Source organism: Zootoca vivipara, chromosome 2 (assembly GCF_965207765.1).
Source record: "Zootoca vivipara chromosome 2, rZooViv2.hap1.1, whole genome shotgun sequence".
NCBI classification, from domain to species: domain Eukaryota; kingdom Metazoa; phylum Chordata; class Lepidosauria; order Squamata; family Lacertidae; genus Zootoca; species Zootoca vivipara.
Window position 1 is genome coordinate 47,587,347 of NC_142584.1, and position 25,525 is coordinate 47,612,871.

At 48.0% G+C, this 25,525-nt stretch overlaps 2 long non-coding RNA genes across 2 annotated transcripts; one reads left to right on the forward strand and one right to left on the reverse strand.

The window, feature by feature from the left end:
• Positions 1–7,395: 7,395 nt before the first annotated feature.
• On the reverse strand, positions 7,396–10,360 carry LOC148686838 (uncharacterized). Its single transcript, XR_015948099.1, has 2 exons — positions 9,453–10,360; positions 7,396–7,777 (listed from the first exon to the last, which is right to left on the reverse strand). It is a non-coding gene; the product is annotated as an uncharacterized LOC148686838 (long non-coding RNA).
• Positions 10,361–16,892: 6,532 nt separating this feature from the next.
• On the forward strand, positions 16,893–21,558 carry LOC148686839 (uncharacterized). Its single transcript, XR_015948098.1, has 2 exons — positions 16,893–17,525; positions 18,766–21,558. It is a non-coding gene; the product is annotated as an uncharacterized LOC148686839 (long non-coding RNA).
• The last annotated feature ends 3,967 nt before the right edge of the window (positions 21,559–25,525 follow it).

A 25,525-nucleotide genomic window follows, 5' to 3' on the forward strand; every position in this document is an offset into this window, starting at 1 on the left:
TCGAACGATAGGTGCATTTCAGTTTGCATAGTGTTTCAGGAAGTGTGCTTTCCCTCCCTAACCTTACCCCCTGTCCTAAAGGAGATCCATATTGTATGCTATTTCCCACCTCCCACTGAGCTCCGCTTGCAGTTAACACCACGGTCCCTAAAATCTGAACCAGATCCCAAAATGCAAGCGATAGTAGAAATTCCCCACCTCCCACTGGGCTAGGCTTGTGGTATTTTCCAGGGCCACGAGGCTGTGTTAAGCACAGAAGGAGTGCCACCATTTCCTGCAGTCCGTCAGATTTGATTGCACTGCCTGAGAAACCAAATATCCGTCCTCCAAGGAAACACAAACACCTGGCACTGTAAGTAGAGCTCGGTTTGAGGTGTGTGAAAGGGAAGCGTTGCTGGGCGTTTCTAGTTGAAACATACCATCTGCCGACATGAAAGGGCATTATTAACCCTCCCTGTGCAGCAGTTCCTCGCCTGGCTTGCTGATCCTTTCAAAGGAGATGATTAAACCTCCATTCCAGTTATTAGCTAGCTATTAGCAGCTACCTGACTGCAACACAGCAATAATGGCCCTGGAAGGATTCCAGGCCAACAAGGAGCGTTATTATTTCTTTGGTGTCTCAGCATCAGCAGGAGTGGTGGGCAGAAGTGGGAAATAAGCTCTGGGGCCTAGGAGGGAAGGCTGTGCTGATTGACTGGGTGGGGAGGGGCAGTAAACAGGCAGTCTGCCTCTGCCCCAGAAATCAAACTTCAGCCTGGCCAGCGCTAGCAAAGAAGGGTAGCAGCCATATCTGCCCCCTGAAAAGCTTTAAAGCACACACACAGAGAGAGAGTACAGCAGCCACCCCCTCCCCACCCACCCATCAACATTGTAATTTATTACTTATACCCCGCCCATCTGACTGGGTTGCTGCAGCCACTCTGGGCAGCTTCCAACATATTAAAAACACAGCAAAACATCAAATGTTAAAAACTTCCTGATACAGGGCTGCCTTCAGATGTCTTCTGAAAGCCATGTTGTTGTTTATCTCTTTGGCATCTGATGGGAAGGCGCCACTACCGAGAAGGCCCTCTGCCTGGTTCCCTGTAACCTCACTCATAGCTGCCAAGTCTCCTGCGAAAAAATGCGGGATCAGCAGCAGCGCAGCACCGGAAGTCGCTTCTATGCATGTCTGGACATGCATAGAAGCAACTTCCGGTGCCGCCCGATTTCTGGTGCCCAGACATGGGCAGAACGGCACCGGAAGTCGCTTCTACGCATGTCCGGACATTCGAAGAAGCAACTTCCGATGCCACTCTGCCCGATTTCCAGTGCCCAGACATGGGCAGAGCGGCACCCGAAATGGAGCCTCCCTGGCAGGTAGGAAATCCGGGGGATTTCCGGGATTTTTCTTTTTCTATTCGGGATAACAATGGGAAACGGATTAAAATCCGGGGGTTTCACGTGGAAAACGGGAGACTTGGCAGCTATGCCTCACTTCCCACAGTGAGGAAACTGCCAGAAAGCCCTCGAAGCTGGACCTCGGTGTCCGGGCTGAATGACGGGGGTGGAGATACTCCTTCAGGTATACTGGCCGAAGCCGTTTAGGGCTTCAAAGGTCAGCACCAACACTTTTAATTGTACTGGGAGCCAATGTAGGTCTTTCAGGACCAGTGTTATATGGTCCTGGTCAGAGCCGTTCTTCCCATTGGTTTTACTGGCGCATTGCGCCAGGGCGCTGGGTGCTGAGGGGTGCTGAGGGGCGCCCCAGCAAGTGGGGGAGCTGCACGGCCTTCTGCACGCCCGCCAGCAGCGCCCCGTCAACCATATGGGGAGGAGAGCTTGGCAGTGACCCGATCTGCACACGCCCTGACTGTGGGTCCCAACAGGGACCCTGCCCCTCCCTCCTCTCAGCAACTTTCACTACTTTCACTTTCCTGCCGTTGCTGGGCAGGGCTTCCCTGGCACCAGGGAAGAGGTGTAAGCTGGACGCGGCGCCCTCACCCGCTGCGCCGAAGCAGCGCCGCGCCCGGAGCCTCCGCCTCTTCCCCACCAGAGGCATCACCCTCCAGCCCAGCCGGGATGGAGAGGCGAGCACTGGTCCCAGTCGGCGAACCTGGTGCCGCACAGAGGAAGAGGAAGGAGAGACAGGCCGCAAGCTCCCTCCGTCCCTTCCTGCCCTCCTCCTCCCCCTTTCGTTGTGCGCACACCTGGTGGCTCCTGCTTCGCGGCAGCGAAGCCAAGCCGGAGGGAAGGGCCCAGAGCAGAGAGGAGGCGGAGGGTGCGGGGAGCCGAGCCGGGACTCCTGGGTCCGATCTATTCCGCGCACGCACGCACCCCAATAAAGAGGGGGAAGCAGCCCGCTCCTCCAGCCCCAGCAACTATGGGAACAGGGAGGTGGGGTGGGGTGCCGGAGGGCTCCTTGAACCATGGCGCAGGATAGGGTAAAGACAGCCCTGGTCCTGGCAGCCACTCCCCGTCATCAGTCTAGCTGCCGCATTCTGGATTAGTTGTAGTTTCCGAGTCACCTTCAAAGGTAGCCCCACATAGAGTGCACTTTCCCACCTACATTTGACTACCTTCTGGCCAGGAAACCCAATCTGGCATGACCTGCAGGATTTTTTTATTTGGACTGACTAATGCATTTTGCTTTCCTCTTGTGTAGGGGTGGGCTATGTTTAATTGGAGTAGGAGGCAAAAGAGTTAGTGGGATATCCATTATTGGGTTTTAATTGTAACCTGCCCTGGGACCTTAGAGTGATGGGGCACATATATAATAATAATAATAATAATAATAATAATAATAATAATAATAATAATTCCCAGAAGCCCATTTCACGGCTTCTGCTCCATCTTGCAGACACACACACACACACACACACACACACACACACACACACACACATATTTCTGTGAAGATGCACAGAGGCCCACCCACTGGAACCTGGATGAAACAGGTGCAACTCTACAATCTGTATAGGAGGAAGAAGAAGGGGAAGCAGCTTGGAGTGAGGCCTTGTTGAGCCTGATTTTGTTTTAGAGAGATCTTGCCCTGGTGAATATATGCGGATCCTGGAAATTCCTGTGGGCCTGACTCACCCTTTCCCACAGGTGCCTCTCCTTCTCCTGCCCTCCCACACACTGGCTTAGTTTCTGCTCTACTTGCCCCACCCTCAGGGACTGTCACTTTGGAGACAGTCACAGTCAGTGACGCAGGGAGTGGGTAGGAATGCCTTCACGGGCTTCCAGGCAAGGGTGCATTGTGGGATTGGTGCTGCTCACGCATGCCACTTTTTCTTTTTGCAGTGTCCACATGGCATTTTGTTGGCCAGTCCTTATTCCTTCCCCCCCCCAATGTAATCCAAATTCACCCTTTGCACTGAAAACCCAATACAGTGGTACCTCGGTTCTCAAATGTAATCCAGGCTTCCAGAATGAGGAGCTTCACACTGGTGACTAATGTTTTGAAAGAAGGACTGTCTTGGGATTTGGTTATGGGAACAAGCACAACTGTGTTCCATTATATCTACTTACTTACCTACCTACCTACCTATCTCTAATACTCCACCATTCCTCCAAGGAGCTCAAGGTAGTGTACAAACTTATTCCCTTCCCCGTTTTATCTTGTGCAGTTGGGTTAGGCTGAAAGATGGTGGCTAGCTCAAAGTCACCCAGTGAGCTTCATGGCTGAGTGGGGTTTTGAACTCTGGTCTCCCAGGTCCTAGTCCAATCCCTAACCACTATGGTCTAATAGCTTGATGGGATATGAATTCGAAGTGGCAACCTGCTACTTTATTAAAATACTGCACACGCCTTCATGTGTCACCTGACAGCCGTTGTCCTCTTAGAGGAGTCGGGTGGTGAGCACCCCCATTCATAATACTGTAAGCAGCCAGATCAACTTGACTGACTAGCTTGGCGAGCTAGAAGGAGAATGCAGCTTTTCACTCCATGCATGTGGCTGCCTGTTTTTGCCCTAGCACTGTCCATAAAATATGCCTCACCTTATAAGGCCTGCTTGACCATTGCCTCTAGTCACACTTCACCAATGTTCCCTTTGGATTCTCCCAGACAGAGGCTTAATACCACAAACAGGTCACTGGTAGCATTGTTAAAATATATTTACAGTGGTACCTTGGTTCTCGAATGCCTTGGTACTCAAAAATCGGCTCCTGAATGCTGAAAACCCAGAAGTAAGTGTTTCAGTTTTCAGAAGCCAAACGTCCGATGCAGCTGTCAGCTATTGTTTCCGGGGCGCCTGCGCCAATTGGAAGCCACACCTTGGTTTTTGAACTTCCCAACCCCCACATGCACCTTTCCTTGTGCTCTAGGGTGAGGGTAGTCAACTTGATGCCCTCCAGATGTTGTTGAATTCCACCAGACCCAGACAGCATGACCAATGGTCAGGGATAATAAAAGCTGTGGTCCAACAATATCTGGAGGGCACCATGTTGAGTCCCCTTTGTTCTAGGACAGTGGTAGGAAACATACGGCTGTCCAGACATTGCTGGCCTACACTCCCATCATCCTTGACCATTGGCCATGTTGTCGGGGTCTAATGGAGTCGAGCAAGATCCTACATGCCACCGGTTCACCATCAGTGCTCCCAAGCAAATAGCTATGCAGCTATGGAGAGAGCTCTGGGCTATATTCATCAGTCGCTAGAAATGCTGAGCCCTTTTCTTGACTTTAGAACGTAAGAAAAACCCTGCTTGATCCTGGTTCTTCTCCCCAATAAGAGGAATGTTTGAACAGAGAAAGAAGGCATGGCCTTCATTTCATCAAAACTGAAGTGACAGGAAATGCTGTAAGGCTGTTGGAGTCACAGATAGGAATGTAGGCCTGTTTCAATGGCTCTTCAGTGGATCGTTGGGAAAAGGCCATATGACTATGGTATGAAGCAACATCACAAGTGGCCTGAAGAATGGTACAGGAAATGTAAGGAGTCAAAACATGGCCACAGGCAACCTGTACTTTGCTGTACCTTAACCTTTTGAGCCAGTTCCTCTCTGTACACAGTTCTGGGATGAATCTCACGGGGGACTGCTAAGGGGCAAAGGACTCTTATCACAGCTTTTGACACAAGATAGACATATGTGTCAATGATGACTGAGAGGAGATTATTGTGCTCATTGTGAGGCCTACAGATTGCTGGGAGATTTCTGGAGAAGCCACAGGTCCCTCCCAGTGACAACCAATCCAGATGGAAACATTCAGGCTCTAATGGGGCACTGGAGGGAGATGAGTGTTTCCTCTACCCCACAGTTTCTTTTGGACTTCGTGCTGGGAACATTGTGTCTGCATGATGCCATCCTCAATCAAAATGCTATCCCATCTCACTTCCCACCCCCCTTAATCCAGATTTACCATTTCCATGGGAAACCTGCTAAATAGAAGGCCAAAATGCAACATGGGAAGCAGCAAATCCAGATTAAATGGAGGGGAAATGTGGGAAGGCGCTTTGATGAGATGGGCACTGTGCGGACGCTGCACAAAACAGACGGACGTCAGCAGCAGAAAACCTGCAAGAAAAATGCTGTGTGGGTGTGCCCGAGGCCAGCACAAACTGCTTGGGATCCAGTTTGAATATGAAACAAATCAAGGAGCTTGGCAGCCTGTTTGAAATGAAGTGGGAGGGAGGCAGAATGAAGCAGAGATGGTTGGAACTGAAGGACTTAGGAAATGAGCTTTGTTTGCATTTTGGAAGCTACTTTTTCCGCCCTGCCTTGCTGATGCTTAATTTTCCGCCAGCCCTAAGCATTTTTCTTTAACAAAATGGTGTGTGTGTGTGTGTGTGTGTTTAGGGTGGTGTGGCTGAGAACAAACCAGCACTATAATTCAAGGGCCTACCTGTCACTGGAATAATGCTTGACCTCACCCCAGCAGTCCTGAAGCCTAGGTCTGCTCATTGGTCCTATTTCTTTTGTGCCCTGTGCCTCTTCCAATTAAATAATTCGAGAGGAGCTTTTACATTGCCTGAGATTAAATAGGTGTGTGTGTGTGTGCGTGTATTTTGTTGACGATGATGTCACATGTGGACACTGCCAAGCCCCTGCATGCGCATGGAACAGTTATCGTACAATAAACCCACACCTGGAAGCACCCATAGATTGACAGAAAAAAATATTTCATTGACAAAAAGACTAACAGGTGCTCCCTTAAGCATAGGGTGGCTCCACCAATGGGAAGAGTGGAGGAGCTCTACCACTGCACATTCCCAAAAGACCTGCCTACAAGATGGGATGTGTGGCATGGCTTTGCTTGTTGGTCTTAAGTTGTGAATGAGTACCGTGTTTCTCATATTTTAAGGCATCCCTACAAAATAAGGCATGGCAGGATTTTCCTGAGGTGGAAAAATATAAGGCATACCTCGAAAATAAGCCGTACCGGGTGGTGGAAGAAGGTCTGTGGCAAAGAAGGGTTGCTGCTGCCGCGTTAACCCCCGAGACCTGGCTGCAGCCTCAGCGCGCAGCGCGTGCAGCCCCAGAACCCGGCTGTAGCCTTTGCGCACGGACACCCGGGACCCGGCTGCAGCCTCAGCGCGCAGCGCGCGCAGCCCCAGTACCCGGCTGCAGCCTCTGCCTGCCGCGCGTGCAGCCCCAGGACCCGGCTGCAGCCTCTGCCTGCCGCGCGCGCAGCCCCAGGACCCGGCTGCAGCCTCTGCCTGCCGCGCGCGCAGCCCCAGGACCCGGCTGCAGCCTCTGCCTGCCGCGCGCGCAGCCCCAGGACCCGGCTGCAGCCTCTGCCTGCCGCGCGCGCAGCCCCAGGACCCGGCTGCAGCCTCTGCCTGCCGCGCGCGCAGCCCCAGGACCCGGCTGCAGCCTCTGCCTGCCGCGCGCGCAGCCCCAGGACCCGGCTGCAGCCTCTGCCTGCCGCGCGCGAAGACCCGGTGGGAGCAGGTCTGTCGTCTGCACAGATACCGGTACCGGTACTTATTTTTTAATTAAGACATCCCTTGAAAATAAGCCATGCTGTGTTTTTTTCAGGAAAAAATTAATATAAGACATGACTTATAATGTGAGAAACACGGTATATAATGGGAAACATGTGAGGGATAGTTTGCCCTGCCCGCTCTGTCACATCCATGTCACTCAGCCCTGCTGCCAGCTTTCATCTATTGGAGGAGAAAGTCTGTAGTGGGGAGCCTCGCTGTGCAATTCAGGACTAGGCACAATCAGATTTCTAAACCATGTGTGGGGGGGGGGGCACAAGCAGACAGCACACTCTCTGCTGCAGACCTTCACTCCTCACCATGTGGAAGGAGGCAGAACCAGGTGCCCGGGGGGGGGGGGGAGAGAGGCAGGGCTGGATACAATAGTAAGCAGGCCTCTGCTCTCTGCTGATGGCACGGGCCCTTTAATGCCTGGATTACTGTCAGGCAAATGGCCGTCAGAGAAAATGAATCAATTGCGGGGGTTTTGTACACAAGATTTTATTTTCCTTGTTGAAGGAAGTCTGAGATAAATCTTCATGTGCATACAGAATACAGGCAACAGCATTCGGCAGCTCAGGAAATATAAGACATTAACCCAAGGTATACCATGACCACCCAGCTGCCAACTTTGTTGTTGTTGTTTAGTCGTGTCTGACTCTTTGTGACCCCATGGACCAGAGCATGCCAGGCACTCCTGTCTCGCACTGCCTCCCACAGTTTGGTCAAACTCATGTTGGTAGCTTCGAGAACACTGTCCAACCATCTCATCCTCTGTCGTCCCCTTCTCCTAGTGCCCTCAATCTTTCCCAACATCAGGGTCTTTTCCAGGGAGTCTTCTCTGGCGAGTTCTGGCTGAAAAGAACTCTGAATACATATATAATAAATACAATAAATAAAGAAATATGTCCCTAGCACTTTTGGCACCACAGGATTCTTTTGCTAATTTTGCTGCTGCAGACTAATTTGGCTCCTCCTCTGTCCTTCTGGCCGAACACTGAAATGGCAACGGAGGCTATGAAGCCTGCCTCTTGCTCTATTTATGAACACTCTGATATTATATATACAAAGCTTCTGTATTTTGCTTAATCTAAATCCCTGTGGAGCTTGGCAGCAGAGGAATATATAAGACCATGAAAACAGTTGGTATTAAATCTCATCTCTGGTATAATCTGTGGCTCTGGGGGCTTTGGTGATGTGCCCAGATGTTGTTTTGGGTGACAGGGTTCGTATCCTAGCCGAGCCCCATTCAACCAGCCCTGGGAACAACCAGTTCAGGGAACACGCCTGGAGCATTCTGGTTCCTAAAGGAGGGGAAATAATTGTATGTTCTTTTTCTGCACAGTGGAGGATTTGCAGCTCCAATGAACTGGGGCTACACTGGCTGTAAAGAGAGACTATATATTCATGAGCTGGGGAAATGCTGGAGACTAACTGGAGGGTTGGGAGGCAGGCAGGCAGGCAGGAGGACGTGGGGCGGGGCCAACCAGAACTAGCTCTCCCAGGCTTGCCTAGCTTTGTTCTTTTCACCTGCGGTGTGTTGCATTCATTCACCAGCCCTGCAGACACCTCACCTGGGTGTGTCCCACTTGCACTGTACAAAGTTGAGTCAGCAGCTGCCACTGGAATGCTGATATCCATTAACCCCTGGGATGCTGGCTTTTTGTTAAGGTTCTAGTCACCCCCCCCCCCAAAAAAAACAACTCTCTGTTGTGGATGGAGGGAGAGTGGATGGGGATATTCCTGGTCAGCCTCAGAAGGCTTCTAAGTAACACACAAGAGTGGCAGACCTGTGCCTTCAAATGTGAGCCTGATCTAGTCACATGGGAATCCAGGACATGACAAGCTGCCTTATACCGAGTCAGATCACTGGTCTACCAAGCTCAGAGTTGGCTAGATGTTAGAGATTGAACTTGGGACCTTTTGGATGCAAAGCAGGGACTTTGCCGAACTGACCTATGGCCCTCAATGTGAGCCTGTTCCAACCACAATCAAATCAGAGTGGAGGGTTGATGTGATTTATGGGAGTTGTAGCCCCAAAAATCTGGAGGACACCAGGTTGGGGAAGGCTGGCTGGCTAGATAGATACATACATAGGGAGATGTATATGTGGCCATGAAGGGCTGTGTCCCAAGGCTCTCTTGCCCTTCCCAAAATGGACATAACCTGGCGAGGGCATTTCTGCTCAGGTGACTTGGGGAACCAGCACAGCTGGTAATGCCAATGTCTCAGTGTTTCCTGGGAATGAGTCACAAGGAGCCAATTCTTAAAGCCCCACTCCTGGTGGTTTCCCATGATCAAGTGAAAGGTCCAGGCATAATGCCTTTAATAGGATCAAACTGAAAATCACAAAGGAGTACACAAGCTTTCAAGCTTGACATGATTTTTGTGCTGCCTGCAATGGTTAATATTACAATAAGCCTCCGAGTAACCTCAGTGAGTAAACCTGTGTCTGGCCTGTACCACGAAGCAAGAGAGAAAGTTGCCTTATAGTGCCTCACTCAGATTTCAGGTAGGGAGTCCCCCCCCCCCCCAGCCCTACCTGGAATTGTCAGGGATTGAACCAGGAGCCTTCTGCTGTGGTTGGGACTCACATGTAGGAACATTCACCCACACGAAAAAATAAATAAATCCTGCCAGAGTGAAAGGAATATTCCTGTAACACATGCACTCGAGGGCTCAGGTATACTATACTTCTGAATACTATGGAAGCAGGAGGTGGGAGTACACGGAAGCCACAAGCAACTGAAGAAACAGGATTTGCAAAGTGTCACGGTGTGTTTGAGCAACAGGCAGTTAAGTGCAGGGGTGGAGTTAATGTTGCTCTTTGTCAGAATTTCCGTCACAAATCACACATAATAGGCGCCTGCGACACTTCCTGAGGCATCATGCATTCTTCCTCTCACAAACTGGCCAAAACATATGTGGTCTGTGAACTGTGCATGGCAAATGAACACACAAGGTTTAGAAGCAATCTCCCTGGCATGAGAGTGTCTCTAGAGATCTACTGCCCTTTCAGTGCCAGCCTGCATTGCTCTGGTCCCAAGCACAGGAATCTGCCCACGTTTTGGTTCAGGGCAGGCCGGCAACGTCACCTGGTGTTCATGCGATGCCTCTGCAGAGGACGAAATAGCTAGATACCCCTCTCATCATTGACGTGGCTAGGGAAACCCAACCAGATGGGCGGGGTATAAATAATAAATTATTATTAAATTATTATGCAGAGGCTATGTAACACGAGGACTCAAGCTGCAGTTCCCTGGAATAATTACGCTGTGTATTCTTCCCATTATGAATACATGTCTGTTTCATTCTCTTGCACACTGCTCCTTTTTGCCTCATTTGCTGCACTTTGCTTTGGATGCTGATCCTCTTCTCCTTTACAGAGATTCCCCAGAACAGTGTGCTCCCTGTGAGCTGTTCTCTCCACCCCACCCCCACCCTTTGGGTTTTAATTCCTGCCCTCTTTTCTTCCCTTTTGTTAATTCCCCCACTCCCTTTTCTTGATCTATACTTCTGCTCTCCAGTTTCATCCAGATTTTCTTTTTCTTGCTGTCTTCTTTTTAACTCCGAGACTAGAAATGATTATGTACATTTCTCCTTGGCTTTCCCAAATAAGTCGGTGAATTTATAAACAGGGGCTCACACGCCTAAAGGCTGTTATCGAGGCTTAGCTGCAATAATGTGTAACTGAAGAAACATGGCGCAGTCTCTGTAGCAAGGTGTCAGTTCTGAAGCAGCATGGGGAATCCCAGTCCTTTGGGGCAAATTAGGGCTGCCAGGGGCCTTACTTGACCCATGAGGCTATTCCCCATACTCATCCACACCAACCTTCCCACATCCGACATCAGGTTTCGAGCAGGTAAAGCTGCAGCGGGAAAGGAACTATCAGGAGTGCTAGAGAGAAGTCCCAATTGCTCCTCTGCAAGCAGGGCTTGCCTTCAGTGCCTTACGATGCAAATCATGCTGGAATTGGCTCCTTAGTGGAGCCAATCTCTACTGCAAGCTGGGCTTGCATACTTCCTTTACATCCCTTATTGGAATCCATACACAGGATGCAAAGGATATCCCTTTGCAGCTGAGGCTCGATTCAAGTCGCACTTGCAAAGGAAGAAAACAAAGAAATGGCAGCATGCTCTTAAATTTGGGTTCCCAATCCTTTCACTGGAAGTTAAGTTAAAGGCATCATGTGATGGACAAGTGGGCTTTCCTAACCCCCGCCTCTACTGTCAAAGTGGCTCACATGGGGAGGGGAGTTCAGGAGCTGGCTTAGATGCTTAGATGTTTCCCATTATTTCAGTATTCACACATATGCTACAGATATGTGTGCTTGTACCATAGGGCGTGCATGTATGTAAGGAGATTCCTTTGCCATCCCTTTTTCTCCTCCCCATCATCTCTCCTACTCTACCCCATCTCCACCTTTACATAACAATGGCACTTTGGTATTAATATGACCTGAACTAGCCAAAATGCTGGAGTGGCTTGAATTGGGTTAGGTATGGAAAGCCGCAATCCAGATCCTTACTTTCCTATGAAGCTCATTTGGGTGACCTTAGGCAGGTCACTGTTTGCCATCCTAACAGACCTGTTAGGGTTATTGTGGGACCGTGATGCATATCAACGCTTCTGGAAGAAAAGCTTGGAAGCAGCGAATAATCCCTAATGTACTGTTTACATGGAATAAAGCTTCCCAGTCCCGCTCACCACTTCTGTCTTCTTCATTCTCTCAGGTGACATTGCCTCGTTCTAAGGAGACTCTGTGCACTTCTTCTCCATTGCTAGAATACACACTCCTTTTCTAGCAAATGCTGCAAGCATTGACAATTTTCTATAGCAAGGCAACCCCTGCCCCCTTCTGTCATGTGGGGATAGCACAGCTGGTGTATACTGTTTTAATGGCATCTTTTTATAACAACCAGTGGTGCCGGGATTTCAAAGATTCCTGCAATCCCCCCTGAAGCCACTGAGTGCCACTGGTTTTCCATTTAAAACCTCTTCTGCAGGGATGATTTTAAAACAATCCCTATAATATGCCTTATAGCTGAGGAAACAGTTGGATGTGCTGTGATCCCCAAGTAGTGTGATGCTGCTCTATAGATTGATGATTCCCCCCCGGGTTTTTTTTATTGAGATCTAATCAACTTTCCTCACTCAAATTGGCAAGGTCTATTCTTTTGTTGGGTCACGTGAACCTGCCTGCTTCATTGAGGAGTGAGGTAGACAGGACATTCTGATTTTTTTAGATATTCAAGATGCTCACTCTTCTCTACTACCAGCTTTGTCCTCAGCTGAAGGCTATGGGAAATGAAGGTCACGTAGCTTAGGACCTTAGCTCCTTCTGATTTACTGTACCATCTGAAGTTTTTATTAAAGAAACCTGGAGGGCCTCAGTGAGGTTTTCTATTGGAAGTAATTTGTAGCCTCCAGGGCTTCTCTTCCATTTGCCAGATGGGTTTAGTATTGCACGTGTAGTTGGCATCCGTAGCTCTCTCTGTTCACAGAACATGCCATGCTCAAGGAACGTGTGGAAGAGGGTCAAGATTGCATCCACTTCCCCAGCCTGATGTGTGTTTGATGGAACTTGTGAATAGACACTGTGTGAATGCAAACTCTGCATGTAGGCTTGTCCATGCCGCCAGGAATCCTACATAGTCTGTCCCTCCATCTCCTCCAAAAGACACAGTGAGTCTTGCTTTTGGTTTTCCGGTGCATGCAGCTCTCTGATGTGCTGTGAATTGATCATATAAGCTCACTCATTTAACTCTGCATAGTTTGTAAAAGCGTTTGGATGTTAGTGAAGTGAATGAGGATTAACCACCGTCCAACCGAGATGCACAATTGCCCGTAGTATGAAGGGAAGCACTTCCTGCTTCAAATGAGGAATGTGTGCTCTTTCCCCTAACTCATCATTAGGCCAGGGATGAGTCTGCCATTGGGATCAAGGGGCTGCTTACTCAGCAGGGAGAGAGAGAGAGAGGCTGGTATTGTCTATCTTGGCTTTTGCAGTGGCCCACAAAGTGCCTTTTAAAACAAAAGACTCAATCTGCTGTGTCATGTGCATGTTGCTATATTAGTCTCCCTTGACTTCAGTCGGATCAGGTTTCTATTTGCAGCCTGTTCATTTTGCTGCTGTTCTGAAGTGAGGGTGCCTGACTCCACATAAAACTAACACAAGAAACTCGCAGAAGCTGCACAAGCTCCGAGATTTATTGACAGAGAGATGGTTGAATCAGTCATGTTCAGTTTATCTCAATTTCTCATTTTTCCAGTCTTAAACTCAGTTCAACATATTTCTGCATCTTAAAGAGTTTCCATGAAAACCCAGCACTTTAGTGCAAATTGCTCCGAATATTCACACGTTGATATGAAAGTTTGCCTAATCTTGGCAAGGCAATTTCCCCTAATATAAAACATGTTTTTGTGTTATTTTCACTGTTACAGGAATTTTAGGCACACTTCACCACAGCATGCATGTTTTGTACACACTACTTGGCTGGAGAACTGCATTGCAAACTTTGGGGAAGTGCTTATTTCTAAGGGTGGCTGTGTTTCAGTCTGCATATTATTTCAGAAAGTGTGAATTAGAATTAGGCATGATTGCCTTTCAATGCAACCTGAATCAAATCCCCACTGCATAGATGCAGCAGCACCCAGGTTGCACAGAAGGGGTACCACTCAGGGATTAAACCATGCCTTGTTTACAGTTGTTATGTGGTGGCATTTCCTGGGTAGGATCTTGGAGCTAGAGCAGTATTGCTCAGGGCAGAGTGCTACTGTACCAAGCTCATCCAGAAGGAACTTTTAATTCACAAAGTGTTTTGCAATCCATCAGGGCAGCAGAAACTTTTCACTTGCCTGGTTTTAGGAAGGCAGCCTTTAAGTACCGGTATGTGGAGGATCATGATGGGATAACACTTTCATTCAGCACATTTAAGGAGCAATGATGTTCTTTCTTTACACCCCAACCAGTGCAGAGCTGAGTGGGATAGAAGCCCAAATGCCCTTTCCTAGATGGTGCAATACAGGAAGCTCCTCCAGGGATCAGTGTTGTGAAGAGACAGGGATCAGTGTATCTGAAGAAGTGTGCATGCACACGAAAGCTCATACCAAAATAAAAACTTAGTTGGTCTTTAAGGTGCTACTGAAGGAATTTTTTTATTTTACTTCGATCCAGACCAACACGGCTACCTACCTGTGAAGAGACAGGTTTCCTTTTAAAAAAATTTATTTATGCATTTTACATATCTTAATACATCAGTTATACAGTTGTCATAGTTTATCTTGCACTCTTTGACTTCCACACACATCCCTCCGTGGAGTCCTATTTAGTCCTTGTTAAGCTGCATCTCCTTATCACCCCTCTTTTACTTATTTTAACTACTGCTCATATATCTAACTCCACCTGGAAGCTCATCTGATTGTTATATATTTTTTAATATTTGCCAAAGTATTCTTGCTCTTCTCTTATATCTGACTCATATTGATGTCTTATCTTTGCAGTCAACATTGCTAGCTCCACATATTCTATTAGCTTATTCTGCCAGAATGGCAGAAGGTACATGTTCCCAAAGTTTTGGGGCTTGCTGGTCTGCGACACAAGGGCCATGATTCCTCCCCATTTTCCAGTTAGCCCCTAACCAAGCAAACAGTGAACACTGCCTAGTGAACAAATCTTTTTCTCTTTGCTGTGTGTTTACTTTTCTTCACTCCTGGAAGCCTGATGTGATTTGGAACCGCCTGCCATGAGGTCACATAGCAGGAGTGACTCCGGTCTGCTGGTGTTTTGGGAGCTGAATGACTGCAGCCAATTCCTTGAAGTTGTCTCCATTTCCCATGTGCTCTCGAATGGCTTCTCTGGGGTGAGAAAAATGGAAGACGGTATCTCCAGCTGCTGAGCTGTGACCCCAAGAACAGTATTTCCAGGAATCCCCCTCTTATCATCTAAGGGATTCCTGGGAAAACTGGACCCCGAGGACACAGTGTGGGTTGGGCTGACAGCAAGGATAGCCTTGTTTGTTCCTTCCCATCCTGCTGCAGGTCGAGCTTTTCTTATGTGATGCTGCTAAGGGGCCTTGAATGGAAGAGCTGTTTTGCTTAGGCTCAATGCTCAGTATTGCCACTTGGTGGTGGCTCTGAGAAAGCACTGGGCTGGAGTTGCATTCTGTTTCCCAAAGCATGAGCACTCCAAGAAAAAACACATCACACATCTCTCTTGGTAAAAGACAGCAGCAGCGGTGGTGGGGATTTGTTATAAAAAGCACATTCTCTGTATGCAGATATGAACATATAAGGTGCGCACTACAACACAAATGCTCCCCAAAGGGATATTATTCTGCAGACCACCACTTTCTGGGCAGCAACCAAGAGCCCCCTCTCTGCTTATAATATTTCCTATAAGCAGTTGTTGTCTCCAGAGTGCTCTTCATGCTTAGCCTTCAGCCCTTGCAGCCACAGTCCAGTTGAATTCTTCTGCCCCCTGGATCAATTCAGTAGAAATACCTGCTGGGGCTCTCTGGCTCCACGCAGCTCAACCGAGGAGAGGTACGGTAAGTTTCCCTGCCGTTGCATCGTTCCTCCCTTCCCGAGCTACAGTGCTTCATCTCAGACTCACAACTGACCAGAGATGCAGCACTGCACCTTGGGCTGGGAGACATAAAAGGTCTTCTTGTTTTCATCCATCTGTCAGGCAACCTTCTCTCACAAGAGCTATCATGAGGGAAGGAAGACAGGTGCAGAGAAGAAGAAAAACAGGATTTGGGTAGGCTGTTGGTTTGCCACCTTTCTCTACCACCAAGCAACCTTTCCCATATCAAGTCCCCTTCTGAGGGAACCTTAGAGCACCCAAAGGATTCTGGGGGCATATTCTAGGGCAGTGGTCCTCAACCTTGGGCCTCCAGATGTTTTGAGACTACAATTCCCATCATCCCTGACCACTGGTCCTGCTAGCTAGGGATCATGGGAGTTGTAGGCCAAAAACATCTGGAGGCCCAAGGTTGAGGACCACTGTTCTAGGGTGTTCCTTCGGTTCATGCAGGGTGTTAGCCTAGGCCTGATCAAACTCTCTCTTGGAGTCAAAGCTGATACAGGGAGATTTTATGGGCCTTGCGTGAGGACTTATCCACACTTACATGTCCTCCAACAACTTAAAGCCAAAATCTGGGGTGCCACCTTCTCAGACACCATCTTCCCATTTTTTTAATGCAAGATCACAGAGGCCATTTGGGCTGCTGTGATACTGCATGACTTTGCAGGGCAGTTTCATCCCCCCAAAGTGCTTTTTTCAGGTACAGAACCCAAAAACACACATTTGGGGGGAGGTGGAGGTGAGATTGCAGTCTCTCCAAAAGCACTTTTTCAGGGGGAGAAATCACACTATGAAATCATGTGAAACCATGACAACCAAAATGGCCACTGTTCTCTCGTGATAAAAAATGGGATGTCCCAGTTTTCCCGGGAAACTTTAGTGTCTAAGCATTCTCTTTTTTTTGTCCTAGAACTATGCCCTGTGAAAACCTGCTCTTTAAATGACAATTTGGTTTTTCCACAGATAGTTGTTTGCTGTGAATCAGCTTCAGAGAGCAGGTTTTTGTGGAGAAAGCTCTGGGGCAAAAAAAAAAAAAAGCACTCAGACACGGAGTGGGTCAAAAGGTAAGTGTGGATAAGCCCTTACTTGAAGCAAGGCTGCAGAGAGATGGTGGAACCTGGACGTCCTGTCAGATGGTGGTGGGGAACCTTTGGCCCTTTAGATGGTGTGTAGGGCTCTTATCAGCTCCAGTTGGCAAATAGGCAGGGCTTCTGGTATTCTAGCACTCATGCTGCAGGGCATCTTATAGGGATCTAGATGACGTAGAGCTATGTGGAAAATTCTCAGTGGATCAAGGCCAGGCATAGGCAGACTTGGCCCTCCAGATGTTTTGGGACCACAACTCCCATCATCCCTGACCGCTGGTGCTGTTAGCTAGGGATGATGGGAGTTGTAGTCCCAAAATATCTGGAGGGCCGAGTTTGCCTATGCCTGATCAAGGCCATATCTATCTAGATGCTCAAACACAATTCAGGTATGTTTACCGAGAAGTTCATCTCAAGGTAATTTTTTTTAGGGAGCTGGTGTTGGGGCTAAAAAAAAAGGGTAAAGGTACCCCTAACCATTAGGTCCAGTCACAGACGACTCTGGGGTTGCACACTCATCTCACTCTATAGGCTGAGGGAGCAGACATTTGTCCGCAGACAGCTTCTGGGTCATGTGGCCAGCATGACTAAGCCGCTTCTGACGAACCAGAGTGGCGCATGGAAGCGCTGTTTACCTTCCTGCCGGAGCGGTACCTATTTATCTACTTCCACTTGATGTGCTTTCGAACTGCTAGGTGAGCAGGAGCTGAGACCAAACAACGGGAGCTCACCCCGTCGTGGGGATTCGAACCGCCAACATTCTGATTGGCAAGCCCTAGGCTCTGTGGTTTAGACCACAGCGCCACCCGTGTCCCATGGTGTTGGGGCTAGCACATTGCATACTGATCAAGGAGCCCCAGTTAAAAAAAAATCTACCAGCTGGAAAGATCTTATGCGGTGAACTTGGCCCATATGCCTTCTTTTAGCCTCACCCATCTCTGAGGCAGGCTTAGGCAGTATGTGGACCGAGAACTCCCAGAAGTGCAAGCTGGATTTCGAAAGGGCAGAGGAACCAGAGACCAAATAGCAAACATGCGCTGGATTATGGAGAAAGCTAGAGAGTTCCAGAAAAACGTCTACTTCTGCTTCATTGACTATGCAAAAGCCTTTGACTGTGTCGACCACAGCAAACTATGGCAAGTTCTTAAAGAAATGGGAGTGCCTGATCACCTCATCTGTCTCCTGAGAAATCTCTATGTGGGACAAGAAGCTACAGTTAGAACTGGATATGGAACAACTGAGTGGTTCAAAATTGGGAAAGGAGTACGACAAGGTTGTATATTGTCTCCCTGCTTATTTAACTTATATGCAGAATTCATCATGCGAAAGGCTGGACTAGATGAATCCCAAGCCGGAATTAAGATTGCCGGAAGAAATATCAACAACCTCAGATATGCAGATGACACAACCTTGATGGCAGAAAGCGAGGAGGAATTAAAGAACCTTTTAATGAGGGTGAAAGAGGAGAGCGCAAAATATGGTCTGAAGCTCAACATCAAAAAAACCAAGATCATGGCCACTGGTCCCATCACCTCCTGGCAAATAGAAGGGGAAGAAATGGAGGCAGTGAGAGATTTTACCTTCTTGGGCTCCTTGATCACTGCAGATGGTGACAGCAGTCACGAAATTAAAAGACGCCTGCTTCTTGGGAGAAAAGCAATGACAAACCTAGACAGCATCTTAAAAAGCAGAGACATCACCTTGCCGACAAAGGTCCGTATAGTTAAAGCTATGGTTTTCCCAGTAGTGATGTATGGAAGTGAGAGTTGGACCATAAAGAAGGCTGATCGCCGAAGAATTGATGCTTTTGAATTATGGTGCTGGAGGAGACTCTTGAGAGTCCCATGGACTGCAAGAAGATCAAACCTATCCATTCTTAAGGAAATCAGCCCTGAGTGCTCCCTGGAAGGACAGATCGTGAAGCTGAGGCTCCAATACTTTGGCCACCTCATGAGAAGAGAAGAATCCTTGGAAAAGACCCTGATGTTGGGAAAGATTGAGGGCACTAGGAGAAGGGGACGTCAGAGGACGAGATGGTTGGACAGTGTTCTCGAAGCTACCAACATGAGTTTGACCAAACTGCGGGAGGCAGTGGAAGACAGGAGTGCCTGGCGTGCTATGGTCCATGGGGTCACGAAGAGTCGGACACGACTAAACGACTAAACAACAACAACATCTCTGAGGGATGTTGTGAGGGTTAAAAGGGGTAACTGTAATTGTTATCCTGAGCTCTTTGAAAGAAAGACGGGATTTTTTAAAAATGTAATAAATAAAATGTCTGCATGGAACTCAACCTACTAGGCTGGGAGGAGTGCTGGGAGGCCATTCTTATATCCATTGCTGTATTATGGGCCTATCAGGGAACTAACACCCAAGACAATAATGGGACATTTGGCCAGGAGCTGTTGCTGCTCAGAACAAAAGCAGATTACTGTTGGCACTGTGAATGTTTCAGGCATGAAAACTGAGCTCAGTGGAGATTTTGCCAAGGCAATTACAGTGATTTTTGCACAATCGGCTTTTTGTGCATGTGCATTTGTTTTCCAGTGGTAACGGACAATCCACTTGCTTTCTCTTAGGATGGAGCTTTTGTTGCAAGAATCTACCTTCATTGGAGTTACAAAAATGCCAAATTTTTAGCCAAGGATAATGCAGTGCATTTTCTACACAATGCATTCACAGCTGGCATGAATTAGGCTTGCATTTGGTAGGTATAGTTTGACATTGATGCTAACAAGCTAGATAATTTATGGTACAGTGTCAAGCTGACATTTCAGCCACCTTGGGGATACTTAGAACAGCTATGCTTGGCTTTGCCCTACAATGGGATAGGAAGTCAGATGTGAGATAACCAGCTGGATAGCTGTCTTCTTAGAAATGAATAAGTTACCCTAAGAACACAAATCTGGTTTACGTAAGCTTTCATAGATTCTCCAATGATGCATTTAGAAGCTATGCTTGACCTCCGACCATTCAAGGACCAGATGCAAGCCTGGGAACTGATAAAATCCAGGGTGCAGTTAGGAGCTAGTGACACCAAGCTAATATTAAGACCTTTCCACCTTCGGGGCAAATTTGTGAGGGTCTTGTGCCCAGCTGTGAGGTGGGCAAAGAACTGAGGCCAAATTGGGCTTGTTTGAGGCATATTCTGCAGTTTAATTGTGTGGTTTGTCCCATAAAAGGGTAACCAAATGAAGAGTTCACTGTCTACTAGACCTAGTAATTCTACTCTGTCATAACTTTGACATAGTCAAAATATTTCTTCAGTCTTTTCATTTAAATAGGGAACCTCTGTTTTATTAAGTAAATTGTCTTCCAAACTCCTGTTTGCTAATTCCTGAGGTACTCATTTGTTACATTAAGATATATCTGTCACTTTAAAAACATTACATATTTATTCATTCCAATTTCATTACAGTTCCATTATACTTAGCTTCACTTTTTCCCATAAGATAAATCAGTCTCTGTAATCAGCCTTTGATCCAAAAGAGATAATTCTGTCTTTCATTCTTGTTTGTAGAAGGATCCTTAGGGGGCTATGATCCGCTTTGCCCAAGAACGGAGTAACAGGAGATCAGATGTGAGATAACCTTGGTAAAATCATTACATTCTAAAATTAACCTGCTCATTCTGATTTCTGACTGACTACAGGATGAGCTAAGATTTAGCAGAGACAGTGTTGAAAGCCTTTGCATTTTTGTCTATGGGAAAGCTCTGGCATTCTCCTGCAGCGATCCATCTGGCTGTAGTGCCAGCAGGAAGCAGGAGACTCCAGGGGAAGGACCTGGATTGCTCCTAAGGCTTTGTCAACCACTGCAACACCTTCCCCAACATTCCTTTCATGGAGCTGAACCACATGCAATCCAGTAGCATCACTAGCAGCTGGTGGAGTGGAGTGGCATTGCTTACCTGGCATCCCAACATGGAGGTCACTGCTCGTAACCAAAGGGTTTAGGGGGAGTGGGGAGGCAGAAAAGAGGTTGGTGTGGATGAAGCATAAGGATGGCTCTACCACTGTGCTTGCAGTGTGCTGACTTCCCCACTGCCTCTTGGCTACCAGCAGCAACCTCCACATTGGGCAGCCAGGTAAGCAACAGCCCCTCACCCCACTAAGCCACCTGCTACTGATGCAGTCTAAGAAGGACTCAAGTGGCAAGGAATTAATGGACATTGAAAGAACCTTTATGCATCACTAGAGGAGCAGTGACATGCCTTGCTGTAGAGCAGGGATGGGGAACCTGTGCCGCCCCCTCCCCACGATGTTGTTGGACTCCAACTCTAGTATCCGATTATTGGCCATTCTGCCTGGAGTTGGAGTCAGACAACACCTGATTGCGCCACAGACCGCCCACCCCTGTTGTAAAGGGGAAAATGGGTCCCCAGCTGCGTCACACCTCGAGGAAGCACAGGGATTCCCACCAAGGGGAGTCTTCTCCCATGAGCGAAGGAAGACAGATGGAGTGCGGTCTCCATACCTCCCAACGGAGATGACCCTTTGGAAAGCACACGCTGGGGAAGGAGGTGAGCAAGACACCAAACGGTGACTTTCCCAGGCAAAAGCAAACATCCTGTGTGATCCTGACTAGGCACAAAGTATGGTAAACAGAGCATCTGTCATAACCGCATCCTTTTGCTGCAGTCCAGCAGCCTCTGTCACCCAGGCAGCCAGGAACAAGCACTTCACAACAACCTGACAAGAAGCAGATGGCAGCTCCAGGGGCTGCAGCTCCATCCGGCTCCTTGGCAGCCTCTCCTTCCCCTCGGCTCTAAGCACAGCCCTCAGAAATGATCTCCACCCCCCTTCTCCTCCTCCTTCACCAGGCAGACACAGTACAGGGAGAGGTGTGTGCTGTGTGATAGAGAAAGGAAGGTTCTGTCACTAACTCCAGCAGAGAGAGGGAGAGCAGGGCCCTAATCACCCTTTGAGAAGCAAGGCACTCATTTCCTCATGCTTCCAATCATCTCAAAACGGGCATGCATGCATGCATGCATGCATGCATAAATAAATAAATAAATAAATAAATAAATAATCCAGGTTTCTACTCAGTAGGAGAAGAAAACAGCAACCAATGACACAATTGGTTTCCGCAGCATTTGCCAGATGCTGGAAGACACTGCTGTATAACATGCAAGCAAAACAGCTTTCATCAGGGGTCCTATGAGCTTTCTGGATGCCTGAATTTCACACTCCTGTATATGCTGATGCATTGACCTTCTCTGAAATTACCGGTGACCATTTTTTTTGACAGCTGTGCATTCAATATGCGCCACATCTGCATCTTTGCTTGGCTTCTGAAAAGGATCTGAGCATTTTTCTTTCTTTCTTTTGTAGCTCTGATTCCATAGCTGGAGGAAAGGTAGGAGAGACTGGCTTACCAAGTCTTGAGATCATCTGAAAAACTCACCCCAAACCCCCAGATCTGTAAAATCTGTGTTTCAGAAACCCTGCCAAACACAACATTATATCCAGACAGAATAGATTTGGGTTGGGAACGAAAAGTTTTAGCCAAGTTTGGGAATGAGCCACAATGAGTCAAAGGGACAGGGAGAACGAAAGGACAAGACGTCATTGCCCAAATAGTTTCCAAAAAAGACAAATCCCTGCAAACATAAAATGAAAAATGAAAAGCAAAAAAACCACAGTCATTTGTGGAAGGTGACATCTAGTGTTTCTTTTCATCTTCCTAACCTTTGAACCATGCCTCCACCCTAACCCATGCCAGCCATAAACCAAAGCTAGGTTAAGCATACTTTAGATAATTGATTAGAATGGGCTTAAGCATGCTATAGTTCTGTGTTGGACTGTAGCCAGTGTGTATTTACACTCAACTGGCTCAGAGGCAAGTCCACCTCCCCAGGGAGCTGTAGGAACTATAGTTCTGTCGGTGAGAAACCCAACATAGCCAGGAACCGGTCATCAGCAAGCTACAATTCCGCAGATTGTTTACGGCAAGGTTGGGTAATGTAACATATTGAACCAATACCATCATTACCTACTGTACATTCACAATGATACTGTGACCTCACGCTCATTTTAAAAGAGAAGCAAAGTTGGCTGAAACTAGGTTTTGATGGACTGACACCAGTCACAGTCTTGCTATGGACTAGCGTCCTGAGCTAGCTTGCCATCTGCGACTCTTCCTCAAGATTGGCTGTCCATTGTCCTTTGCAAGGCTTCCAATCCTCAGACGTGTGACTGCTCCCCCCAGTAGCCAATCCTGTAAGAAATGCAGAAAAGAACAGGTATCAGCCAGTGATCCCAAGAGCTACATCAAAAGAGCCAAAGGCTTATCCAACTCTGTTTGAATTCCCTCGTCTGGATGTAACCTACTGGTCATAGCATGGAACTAATTCCCCGCCGTGGGAGAAGCAAGTATTTTTCATGCAAGGTACAGCAATGGGAAGCCTCAACAATCTCACGCAGAAAATGACAATCTCACTTCTGTGATAAGTGCTTGACTTCGTCCATTCACAACACCGTTCACCTCTTATCATAAGACCCTGCTACTTTCATCGTATAAAGGAGCTGAACATGATGAACCACACAAAACCAAACCTATCTCTTAAGATTCATTTTTAAAATATTCATATCCCATCTTTTCTGCACTTCCCCATTTTATCCTCTCAACAACCCTCTGAGGTAGGCCAAACTGAGGGAAGGTGACTGACCCAAGGTCACCCAGCCAGCTTCCTGGATGAGTGACCCCCTACCTCCTCGTCCGACACTCTAACCACTGCACCACATTAGCCACCCATGGTAGTTGGAGACGAACAGCTCCAACCCAAACCCACACTTGCCTCATAAGTGGGAGAGCAGAACTAATTCATGCTCAGGACAAGATGCTGCCATTCTCTCCCTACTGTGTGCTATAGTGTACGAAACTAGCCTTGGACCATCTGCAGAAAACTCGTTAGAAGATACAAATGTAGCTCAAGAGTCCATCTGGTTTAGCACACCCTTTGCCTCCCACAAAGCTGAACCCGATGTCCCTGTGAAGCTCAGAGGCTGAGCAACGTTTCTTGTTGTTTGCCCCAGTATCTGGTATAAAGTCATATATTGTCTCTGAATATGGAGGTAGCATCTAGCTGTGATGGCCGATAGACCTGCTTTCCAGCTATGATACAGTTATAATAGCCTCTACTGCATCCAATAGGTGCAGAATCAGCCACCTCTTTAACATACAATGTAGTAAAGTCCACAGGATTTTCCATTATCGTGTGTCAATACTATGCATGCACATCTTCCATGTATATGAACAATTACATTTCGCTGTATGCCGGCTCCCTCGGCCAGTAAAGCAAGATGAGCGGCGCAACCCCAGAGTTGTCCGCGACTGGACCTAATGGTCAGGGGTCCCTTTACCTTTACCTTTTGCCTTCCTTAGTAAGAGACCCACTCACGCAGTAACTACAACTCCCAGAAGTCTATAGTTCCTGTTGGCATTTCCTATAACATAGAACTACAAGTGGCAGAGTTCCCTGTGCAGAGTAGGAGTGTCAGTCCGAGGTTCTCATTCCCTCACGGACAACCGTCTGGGGTCAATGTGCCCGTGGTGGATGGCACCAAAAGGAAAAGTGGGTTGAGAAGCAGATGCAGGACCTATATGGAGGAAGAAAGAGCCAACCAGGAGCAGAAGGAGACTTGCAGCAGAAAGAGCAACAAATGCCATAATCATGAGGGACCTTTGATTCTAGAGAAAGTGAGAGCCACTGTGGCGGCTGTGGCGGTGGCTGCTATTGTTTACTAAGGCTCCTAAAAGTATTCTTGGCAGAGAGGAAGGACAAGCACCATAACATTCCGGGACATCGAGCTCCCAGGAACAGAAGGAGCCATGGCTGCAAATAGGATTTAGAGAGCACAGAATGTATGCAAGTTCAGAGAACAACTAGTCCCAAGGATTGGGAGCAGTATTGAAATGGTGTTTGTTGTTTATGTGTAATGAATACTCACAGCCTGGTGCCACATCTGGCTATAAATACAAATCAGGTGGCCGGAAATGTAAGGACCAAAGGGAGCTAAAGAAGCTAAAGGACACCAATCCATCATCCCATTTTGTTCAAAGTAGATGTTTATGTGTGGGATGGGAGGAAGGCAGTCTGTGACACAAGGTTGTGCTGGGCCCAGATAAGTGATGCTTGGGCCCTGATCCTATTCAGCGCCATCTTAAGCATGTTGGGCGCCCGGGTGCCATGGTGCGGAGATCGCTCCGGCGCCCCCCATTTCTCGCCGCGGCTAGTGGGCGCCCCCCACCCGGCGGCCCGGCGCCACCCAGCCTTCCCTTAGAGCTGGCCCAGATCCTATTGCATCCTGTCCTGCCTAACCCACAAACCCAGCCATGAACGTGACCCATGAGCCTCTCTGGAAAAACAGCTCCACATTCTCTCGCTCTCTCCCAGGCCCAAGTCAAGTTCTCAGCTACTGCTTCTGCCCCTTGGGAGGCTGAAGCCGGGGATGGGTTGTGCAGGAACTCTCACGGAATGCCGACCAGCTGAGCAGCCTGCAGTGCGTAGGGGGCGAGAGGGGGAGCATCCTCTGGGAAATAATCCCAACCCCTCATGCTGGATGGGAAAATGAGTGAGATCCCTCTAGGCAAGTCAGTGTGTCTAACCTTTCAGCTATCCCAGGATGCTATGAGAAGACTGAAGAGAGTACACAGTCTGGAATTGTTTCTGTGGCTCCCTCCTGCTTTTTCCTGTTAGTGGTGCCTGCACAAAAGAGCCTTGGGTCTGGGTAAAAGCCTGCCTGCCTGGTGAGCATGCAGAGTTTCTGCTACAACAGCAGCCTGCCCAGTGAAGAGAGAGAGAGCTATTTTGAAAGGTACAGAAACAGGCTTATCTTGGGAGCGAGCCAAACCACGATCCCTGGTCCAGATATAATGCTAAGCTAAGGAGCATGGTTTGTTTCTTCCCAGCTTTGGCAGGGTGGAATGAAGCAGATGCAAT